The sequence below is a fragment of the Erpetoichthys calabaricus genome, chromosome 5 (assembly GCF_900747795.2).
Source record: "Erpetoichthys calabaricus chromosome 5, fErpCal1.3, whole genome shotgun sequence".
In the NCBI taxonomy this organism is placed as follows: domain Eukaryota; kingdom Metazoa; phylum Chordata; class Cladistia; order Polypteriformes; family Polypteridae; genus Erpetoichthys; species Erpetoichthys calabaricus.
Window position 1 is genome coordinate 13,583,580 of NC_041398.2, and position 10,911 is coordinate 13,594,490.

A 10,911-nucleotide genomic window follows, 5' to 3' on the forward strand; every position below is an offset into this window, starting at 1 on the left:
TGTCATTAAAATTTTGCGTGGAGACAGCGGGGGTCCGCTGTCGTATTGGTTAACTTTACTGCCTGTCTCACATCGTCAGAGTTTTCAAGGAGCATTTGCATGAGATATTGGGACTTCTTTACGGTTAATTAAAGAAACGGCAGGCTTGACGGGATAATAATAATAATAATAATACTAATAATAATAATTCATTGCATTTATATAGCGCTTTACTCACTACTCAAAGTGTTCAGCAATTGCAGGTTAAGGGCCTTGCTCAAAGGCCCAACAGAGCAGAGCCCCTATTGGTGTTTAGGGGATTCGAACCGGCAACCTTCCATTTGTCTATTAAATCAAATCCATGCATTATGGGATCTTTGAAGGAGATTCCCTTCCACTTCTTCTCCCGTATCTCACACTCATACACGAACTGTACATCATCCGCAGTAATGTGTGCATTGGGGCGGTTCGGGTTAAGGGGTGGTGGTGGGCTGATTAGGATCCAAATATTATACCTGCCTCCCCGTAAAATGGAATTAAAGAAATGTCTACCTCCATGAAAGTCTTACAATTAGTTATGACAGTCGCTATCTTTCTACCATCTTCTGTGTCACAAACCCACCAAAGGGACGTGGTGCCCAGTTAGTAGTTCGTAAATGGATGGTGCCAAATGGACCCCAGAAGAGTTATTCCACAATCAGATTAATGGATTTGGCTCATTCCTTTATCCAAGGTGACTTACAACATTGGAGGTACAATTGGTTCCTTTTGTTTGTTTATTTTTTGGGTTTGATATTCCAATTGGAGCAGAGAGAGGTGAAGTGAAGTGAAGTAGGCGGAGTGGTGGCTCTGAGGCTAGGGATCTGCACTGGCAATCGGAAGGTTGCCGGTTCGAATCCCGTAAATGCCAATAGGGACTCTGCTCTGTTGGGCCTTTCAGCAAGGTCCTTAACCTGCAATTGCTGAGCGCTTTGAGTAGTGAGAAAAGCGCTATATAAATGCAAAGAATTATTATTATTATTAAGTGATTTGCTTATTAGAACTTCAGAACAATCTAGAAGGGAACAGGCCATTCAGTCTAACAAAGCTGATCCACGTCATTTTTATAAAAGTTGAGTTTTGAAGGCCCCTTAAATTGTCCACCACACTACTTGGTCACTTATTCCAAGTGTCTGTGGCTCTCTCTGTGATGAAAATCTTCCAAATGTTTGTGTGAAATTTACTCTTCACAAGTTTCGAACTGTGTCCCCGTGTTCTTGATGAGCTAATTTTAAACTCCCAGGCTCGACCCACTGGACTAATTCATAATTTTAAACACTTCACTCATGTCACCTCTTATTCTTCTTTTGCTTAAACTGTAAAGGCTCAGCTCCTTCTGTCATTCCTCTTTGTTCACCCCCTGTAGCCCTGAATCAGCCTAGTCACTCTTCTCTGGACCTTCTCTAGTGCTGCTATGTCCTTTTTGTAGTCTGGAGGCCCAAACTGCACCCATGACTCCAGATGAGGCCTCACCAGTGTGTTATAAAGCTTGAGCAGAACCTCCTGGGACTTGTACTCCACACATCAAGGCGCTATATAACCTGACATTCTGTTAGCCTTCTTAATGACTTCTGAACACTGTCTGGCCATGGACATTATCAAGTTCACTACGACTCCTGAGTCCTTCTCACGGGGTGGACTTTTGATTTTCAAACCTCCTATTGTGTATTCAGATCTCACATTCTTACTTCCTACATGTCATACTTTACATTAACTGTCATCTGCCAAGCCTGTCTGCTGTGCAAGTCCTGGAGTCAGCCTCGTCGCTCTTCTCTGGACCTTCTCTAGTGCTGTTATGTCTTTTTGTAGCCTGGAGACCAAAATTGCACCCAGGACTCCAGATGAGGCCTCACCAGTGTGTTATAAAGCTTGAACAGAACCTCATGCTCACACATACTGGTGTCAGCAGTGGGATTTTAACACACAACTTCTGGGTCTTATCCACTACACTGGGGTGTCCCGGAGGGCCGCAGTGGCTGCAGGTTTTCATTCTAACCAACTTCTTCATTAGTGACCAGGTTTTGCTGCTAATTAATTTCTTTTGCCTTAGTTTTAATAAACTTGACTCAGGCGCTTTAGTTGTTTCCCTCTTTCCTTAACTAGCAGCTGCACAATAACAACATACAACAATATCTGAAAATAAAGAAAGGTGATGGTCTCAGTAAGGTTGACCTCTCAGCTCACCAAAACATTTTGACATTGCTCTTAGAAAAAAAACAGAATATCAATTGGATAATGTGAATTTCCCATTGGGATTAATAAAGTATCTATCTATCTATCTATCTATCTATCTATCTATCTATCTATCTATCTATCTAACAGTCGGGGAAATGTCCACTGTGTCGGAATGAGAGCAATAACAGGCCATGGAATTAAAGAACGGGTTTAATTAACAGCTTCTCATTAGGAGATTGGTTGGAGTGTAATTGGTTGAGTTTGAAATCCAAGTTTAGCTGGTCATGTGTTGTCTCGTTTCACGTCTCACTTCTGTTTGACTGCCATTTAATGTTAAAAAGAATCAATTGAGAGGACTGAATCTTTAAAAACAGGACTAGTAAAATGAAGGGAAAAGGAGTTAATTAACAGTGAAAACTGGTCACGGATTAAGAAAAGGGTTAGAATAAAAACCTGCAGCCACTGTGGCCCACCTGGACAGGACTTGGACACCCCTGTCCTACACCATCCTGTCAGTTACTGAAATACAGCCATGTGAAGAAGTACGTACACCCCATGGAAACTTGACCTCTCCCATTTGTGGAAATGCAGAGACGCAGTGGATCTTCATGCACAGAGTGGCAACAGTTAAAGGTCAAAACAAAATTTGACTTTACAGTCATTCATATGGGCATTTGCCATAAATGCCCAACCACTCTCTGTGAAGTTTTGGACCACTTTTCCCTGCAAAATTCCTTCATTTGCAAAAGGTTCTAATTTCTCCTTGGGAGTTAATAAAATATATCTGACATCGAATCGTTGTTTGTGAGCTTCCTGGCATGTTCTGCCCAGGGTTTTAACCTGGCCAGACCGTAACCTTCCATGTCTTCTTGAGCCATTCTCGGGTGGATTTGCTAGAATGTTTGGATCATTATCGTGTGTAAAGGTCCATTTCGGGTACAACTTTAGACAGACAGCCTCCCCTTTGACATCTGATGCAGATCGAGAGTTGACTTGGCAGATCCTGAGGCAAAAAGGGAACCACACACAGGAATGTCTCCCCCCAATGTGCTTCACAGTTTGGTAGGAGGTTCTTCTCCTGAAATGCTGTCAAATGTTGTCTTCTGTTGCTGTAGCCTGACAACTCTCTCTCTCTCCCACTCTCCTTGATCCATCTGTCCAGAACACATTGTTCCAGAAAGCCTAGATCGGGGGTTCTCAACCTGAGGTCCATGGACCCCCTAAGGGTTTCAGGGGGTCCATGAGGGTCAGATAAAAATGAACATTTATAGTCACTATATAGCCCAGTACTGTTAATTTAGAGCAGATGTGGTGGTAGTCATGGTAGTAGAAAATGTAGTAGCAGTAGTAGATCTGTTAAAATTTGAATAATAGGATTGTATTTCACAATAAGAATGAGTGGCCATTACTTTTTGCATAAAAGGAGTGTTTTTTTTATATTGTTTACTTTAAAGTTTAATAATACTTTCTGTATGTCATACAGTGCATCCGGAAAGTATTCACAGCGCATCACTTTTTCCACATTTTGTTATGTTACAGCCTTATTCCAAAATGGATTAATTCATTTTTTTCCTCAGAATTCTGCACACAACACCCCATAATGACAACGTGAAAAAAGTTTACTTGAGGTTTTTGCAAATGTATTAAAAATAAAAAAACTGAGAAATCCCATGTCCATAAGTATTCACAGCCTTTGCTCAATACTTTGTCGATGCACCTTTGGCAGCAATTCCAGCCTCAAGTCTTGTTGAATATGATGCCACAAGCTTGGCACACCTATCCTTGGCCAGTTTGGCCCATTCCTCTTTGCAGCACCTCTCAAGCTCCATCAGGTTGGATGGGAATCGTCGGTGCACAGCCATTTTAAGATCTCTCCAGAGATGTTCAATCAGATTCAAGTCTGGTCTCTGGCTGGGCCACTCAAGGACATTCACAGAGTTGTCCTGAAGCCACTCCTTTGATATCTTGGCTGTGTGCTTAGGGTCGTTGACCTGCTGAAAGATGAACCGTCGCCCCAGTCTGAGGTCAAGAGCACTCTGGAGCAGGTTTTCATCCAGGATGTCTCTGTACATTGCTGCAGTCATCTTTCCCTTTATCCTGACTAGTCTCCCAGTCCCTGCCACTGAAAACCATCCCCACAGCATGATGCTGCCACCACCATGCTTCACTGTAGGGATGGTATTGGCCTGGTGATGAGCGGTGCCTGGTTTCCTCCAAACGTGACGCCTGGGATTCACACCAAAGAGTTCAAATCTTTGTCTCATCAGACCAAAGAATTTTCTTTCTCATGGTCTGTGAGTCCTTCAGGTGCGTTTTGGCAAACTCCAGGCGGGCTGCCATGTGCCTTTTACTAAGGAGTGGCTTCCGTCAGGCCACTCTACCATACAGGCCTGATTGGTGGATTGCTGCAGAGATGGTTGTCCTTCTGGAAGGTTCTCCTCTCTCCAAAGAGGACCTCTGGAGCTCTGACAGAGTGACCATCGGGTTCTTGGTCACCTCCCTGACTAAGGCCCTTCTCCCCTGATCGCGCAGTTTAGATGGCCGGCCAGCTCTAGGAAGAGTCCTGGTGGTTTCCAACTTCTTCCACTTACGGATGATGGAGGCCACTGTGCTCATTGGGACCTTCAAAGCAGCAGAAATTTTTCTGTAACCTTCCCCAGATTTGTGCCTCGGGACAATCCTGTCTCGGAGGTCTACAGACAATTCCTTTGACTTCATGCTTGGTTTGTGCTCTGACATGAACTGGCAACTGTGGGACCTTATATAGACAGGTGTGTGCCTTTCCAAATCATGTCTAGTCAACTGAATTTACCACAGGTGGACTCCAATGAAGCTGCAGAAACATCTCAAGGACGATCAGGGAAACAGGATGGACCTGAACTCAATTTGGAGCTTCACGGCAAAGGCTGTGAATACTTATGTACATGTGCTTTCTCAATGTTTTTATTTTTAATAAATTTGCAAAAACCTCAAGTAAACTTTTTTCACGTTGTCATTATGGGGTGTTGTGTGTAGAATTCTGAGGAAAAAAATGAATTTAATCCATTTTGGAATAAGGCTGTGACATAACAAAATGTTGAAAAAGTGATTCGCTGGGAATACTTTCTGTATGTCATATATATTAACTGCTCCATAAAATGAAAGGCACCCTTTTGCATGAGAGTATAGCATCAAGTCAGTGACACTTGTGGGCTATTGAACTGGTCAGTGAAGTAGCAGAGGGGGGCTTGTTCATCAATTTCAGCTGCTTTGATGCACTAGAGGGGCAACAATGAGACGACCCCCAAAACAGGAATGAATGGTTTAACAGCTGGAGACCACTGACATTTGTCCCTCCTCATGTCTTTTGTCACTCGTTTTGCATTTGGCTATGGTCAGTGTCACTACTGGTAGCATGAGGCCATACCTGGACCCTGCAGATGTGGCACAGGTAGTCCAACTTCTCCAGGATGGCAGGCACATCAATACGTATCATTGCCAGAAGGTTTGCTGTGTCTCCAAGCACAGTCTCAAGTGCACAGAGGAGATTCCAGGAGACAGACAGGCAGTTACTCTACAGTTAGGTCCATAAATATTTGGAGAGAGACAACTTTTTTCTCATTTTGGTTCTGTACATTACCACAATGAATTTTAAATGAAACAACTCCGATGCAGTTGAAGTGCAGACTTTCAGCTTTCATTCAGTGGGGTGAACAAAACGATTGCCTAAAAATGTGAGGCAACTAAAGCATTTTTTGAACACAATCCCTTCATTTCAGGGGCTTGTGCTTTAAAATGACATGCATGGGCATGTGCAACGAAGCGGGTTCAGCTTCACACTCCCATCTGGCTTCCGGGGAGCTCTTGAACCCGACACCATCGGTAATGGCACCGGATGAGCTGATCGGTGAAGACCTCAATGAAGCAAAGGTGCAAAAAGTGCTTTTATTACACTCAAAACAAAGTGTTCAAGCAAAAAAGTAATCCAATAAAACCTGTGAAAGGGTGGAGGTTAAAAACATGATAAATAAATCCTTTAAAATGACGAGGTTAAGGGCGGCACGGTGGCACAGTGGTAGCAGTAAGGAGACCTGGGTTTGCTTTCCGGGCCCTCCCTGCATGGAGTTTTTAATGTTCTCCCCGTGTCTGGGTGGGTTTCCTCCCACAGTCCAAAGACATGTAGGTTAGTTGCATTGCCAATCCAAAATTGTCCCCAGTGTGTCTTCAGTGTGTGTGTGCCCCCTGTGCTGGCTGCGATTGGATCCAGCAGACCCCCATGACCCTGTGTTCGGATTCAGTAGGTTGGACAATGGATGGATGGAAATTTTTAAACACCATAAGTGTAAACCAATGTGCTGTACAATAAAATCAAGAAATAATAAAATCGATAGATACTTTAGGGGAAATTCACATACTCCAAAAATTAAAGAGTGATAACAATGCAGGTATACAGACAGACAATAACTTTGTATAATGTTAACGTTTACCCCCCGGGTGGAATTGAAGAGTCTCATAGTGTGGTGGAGGAACGATCTCCTCAGTCTGTCAGTGGAGCAGGACGGTGACAGCAGTCTGTCGCTGAAGCTGCTCCTCTGTCTGGAGATGATCCTGTTCAGTGGATGCAGTGGATTCTCCATGATTGACAGGAGTCTGCTCAGCGCCCGTCGCTCTGCCACGGATGTCAAACTGTCCAGCTCCATGCCAACAATAGAGCCTGCCTTCCTCACCAGTTTGTTCAGGTGTGAGGTGTCCTTCTTCTTTATGCTGCCTCCCCAGCACACCACCGCGTAGAAGAGGGCGCTCGCCACAACCGTCTGATAGAACGTCTGCAGCATCTTATTGCAGATGTTGAAGGACGCCAGCCTTCTAATGAAGTATAGTCGGCTCTGTCCTTTCTTGCACAGAGCATCAGTATTGGCAGTCCAGTCCAATTTATCATCCAGCTGCACTCCCAGGTATTTATAGGTCTGCACCCTCTGCACACAGTCACCTCTGATGATCACAGGTTCCATGAGGGGACTGGTCCTCCTAAAATCCACCACCAGCTCCTTGGTTTTGCTGGTGTTCAGGTGTTGGTGGTTTGAGTTGCACCATTTAACAAAGTCCTTGATGAGGTTTTTATACTCCTCCTGATGCAGCCCACGATAGCAGTGTCATCAGCGAACTTTTGCACGTGGCAGGACTCCGAGTTGTATTAGAAGTCCAATGTATATAGGCTGAACAGGACTGAAGAATGTACAGTCCCCTGTGGCACTCCTGTGCTGCTGACCACAATGTCAGACGTGCAGTTCCCAAGATGCACATACTGAGGTCTGTCTGTAAGATAGTCCACGATCCATGCCACCAGGTATGAACCTACTCCCATCTCTGTCAGCTTGGCCCTAAGGAGCAGAGGTTGGATGGTGTTGAAGGTGCTAGAGACGTCTATAAACATAATTCTTACAGCACCACTGCCTTTGTCCAAGTGGGAAAGGGGTCGGTGTAGCATGTAGATGATGGTATCCTCCGCTGCCACCTTCTCCTGGTATGCAAACTCCAGAGGGTCGAGGGCATGGTGGATCTCAAAAAATTACATAAATACTAAAATAGATTAAAAGAACCGATTAGAAGATAAAAGATTTACAGAAAAATGGATATGAAAAAAATTAATTCTTAATAAAATTGATAGAGTTACTCTTATACAGTTAAAAACCAATCGAAAACAAGTGTGTTATAAGTCTTGATTTAAACATTTGGGTTGATGGTGAGGACCTAATTTCAATTGGTAGAGCATAACATAACTTTGGTGCTAGAACTACAAAGGCACGATCAGCCCTTGTATTCATCTTAGACTTTGGCACAACCAACAATTGCTGTTGAGAGGAACGTAAAGATCGGACTGGTGTATCTGGAACCAGATAGGACGGAGCAACGCCATTTAGCAACTTTTAAACCAAAAGTAAAAATTTCAAAATGAACTGGGAGCCAATGAAGCGAGGCCAGAATTGAAGTAATGGACACAACCTCCCAAGACCCAGTAAGGAAACGAGCAGCCGCATTCTGAACCATCTGTAGCCGAGAACGATGAAATGTACGGATTCCAAAATAAAGCGAATTACAATAATCGAGGCGCGATATAATAAAAGCATGGCCTACCTTCTTCAAGTCAGAGTGCCCCAAAAACGGTTTGTCTCTCGTAAGCAGTCGAAGCTGAAAAAAAAGAAGTTCTTAACAATGGACCAAATCCATCCATCCATCCATTTTCCAACCCGCTGAATCCGAACACAGGGTCACGGGGGTCTGCTGGAGCCAATCGCAGCCAACACAGGGCACAAGGCAGGAACCAATCCTGGGCAGGGTGCCAACCCACCGTAGGACACACACAAACACACCCACACACCAAGCACACACTAGGGCCAATTTAGAATCGCCAATCCACCTAACCTGCATGTCTTTGGACTGTGGGAGGAAACCGGACCGCCAGGAGGAAACCCACGCAGACACGGGGAGAACATGCAAACTCCACGCAGGGAGGACCCGGGAAGCGAACGGACGAAATCTGTTTATTGAAATAAGGATCGGAATCAAGGATAACCGCAAGATTTTTGATGTTTGGTTTGCAGAACCCAGCTAATGAGCCGAGCTAATCCCTGACAGCCCCATCAGAACCATTGGTCCAAATACAATAACCTCAGTCTCACTCTGAGATTCAAAAAAATGTTACGCCCATCCAATGTTTGACCTCATCGTAACATTCATGTAGTGACTTTAAGGACTCCTTAGTCATAGGTAAATAAATCTGGGTATCGTCAGCGTATGTGTTAGGATATAGCGGGTTGGATGATGACTGACTACGAGGTTAAAATAATGGCTGGAAGCAGTCTTTTTTACTTTTACTGGTGACTTCCCTGCTTCTCCCTTCCAGGCTATGCACCAGGGGAGTCACTCTACCTGCAGCTAACCTTCTTCACACGACTGGTCTGGTGGCCTCCCGATCCCTGGCTTCGTTCAGCCCCTGCCAGACCGAGACTTGGCTTTCCTCAATGGCCAGGACGTTCACGCTGGGGATCCACTCCAAATTTGCCTTCGCTAGGGCGAGCCAACCTTCTCCCGGTCACTCCTGCGCCATACAAGCGCTCAGCAGGAGCGACTACTATCATCGGCCCCCAGGTATCAGCCAAACACCCCGCTAGGGCTCGTCTCTCCCAGCTGCTTGCATACATCCGCGAGTCCTCGCTCGCTAGCACGCATGCGCCCTCTCTTCCAGCTGCCTTCTTCCTTAACCGCCGTTCATTTTTGCCTCTTTTCGTTTTCTTTCCTTTTCCACCTCCCACTTCTTCTGTATATTATAGGGACGTGGATCGGGTGTGGCAATTAGCAGCTCCCGGAATCGATTACGGATGCGGACGACTCCTCACCTGTGCACTTAAGCGAGGTCCGCACGCATCACGAAACTCCCGGGAACCGCATATACCACGCCCCCATCTTTAAACCGCGAGTGCGGCGATTATCTATTTAAAATGGCCCTATGAGCTGAACTGTCGACCCGCTGCACCACAGCATGAAGATCTAACGCTTGACTGTTCAAATATGTTGAAGAAATCAACAGTTTCCATGCGGTTGTCTACTTTCTTCACTTGACTGCAAAGAAATCCTAAATAATTACATAACGAAATGAGCCATAAAAAAACATTTGTGACACAGGTAATGATTTAGTTTTACGTTTAAACGTTTATTAAAAAGGGCGTAAGGGTACAACAGTAAGTCGGGGTGTGTCGATCTAAATTGTGTGTTTACGAGACTCTGCCCACCTCTTACAAATTCCTCTTTCTCTGCGTGTCTCGATTCCTTTGTTCATCAGACATTGCAGCTCCCTTATCGACACTGGATGGCCTTACGCCTGTGCACGGTCCCCAAGTGCTGAACGTTCTCTTGTTTGACTAACTCACAGGTGGAAATTTAAATAATCACCATGGACCTCAGTGTTAATGTTTACAGTGCACCATCGGAGTGTATTTTGTGATGTATGAAAGGCGCTATATAAATAAAATGTATTATAATTATTGTGTAGCAATAAAATGCAATGCATTTGTCATTTAAACAGATGGAGCATCACAAACATTTGTAGTAATAAAATACTTTACTAGAAATGTTTGTGGTGCACCATGTGTTGGAATGACAAATGTATTGCATTTTATTGCTACACAATAATTATAATACATTTTATTATATAACACCTTTCATATATCACAAAATACACTCCGATGGTGCACTGTAAACATTAACACTGACTTTAATACTTGACTAGGAATGTTTATGGTACACCATGTGTTGGAATGACAAATGCATTGCATTTTATTACTTCACAATAATTATAATACATTTTATTATATAGCACCTTTCATACATCACAAAATACACTCCGATGGTGCACTGTAAACATTAACACTGACTTTAATACTTGACTAGGAATGTTTATGGTGCACCATGTATTGGAATGACAAATGCATTGCATTTTATTGCTACACAACAACTATAATACATTTTATTTATAGAGCGCCTTTCATACATCACAAAATACACTCTGATGGTGCACTGTAAACATTAACACTGACTTTAATACTTGACTGGAAATGTTTGTGGTGCGCCATGTGTTGGAATGATAAATGCATTGCATTTTATTGCTACACAATAACTATAATACATTTTATTTATAGAGCGCCTTTCATACATCACAAAATACACTCCGATGGTGCACTG

At 43.8% G+C, this 10,911-nt stretch overlaps 1 protein-coding gene across 3 annotated transcripts in view; it reads right to left on the minus strand.

Moving 5' to 3' along the window:
* LOC114641729 (zona pellucida sperm-binding protein 4-like) overlaps window positions 1-10,911 on the minus strand; it is a 290,625-nt gene that overhangs the window by 87,965 nt on the left and 191,749 nt on the right. The gene's annotated exons all lie outside the window — the stretch shown is intronic.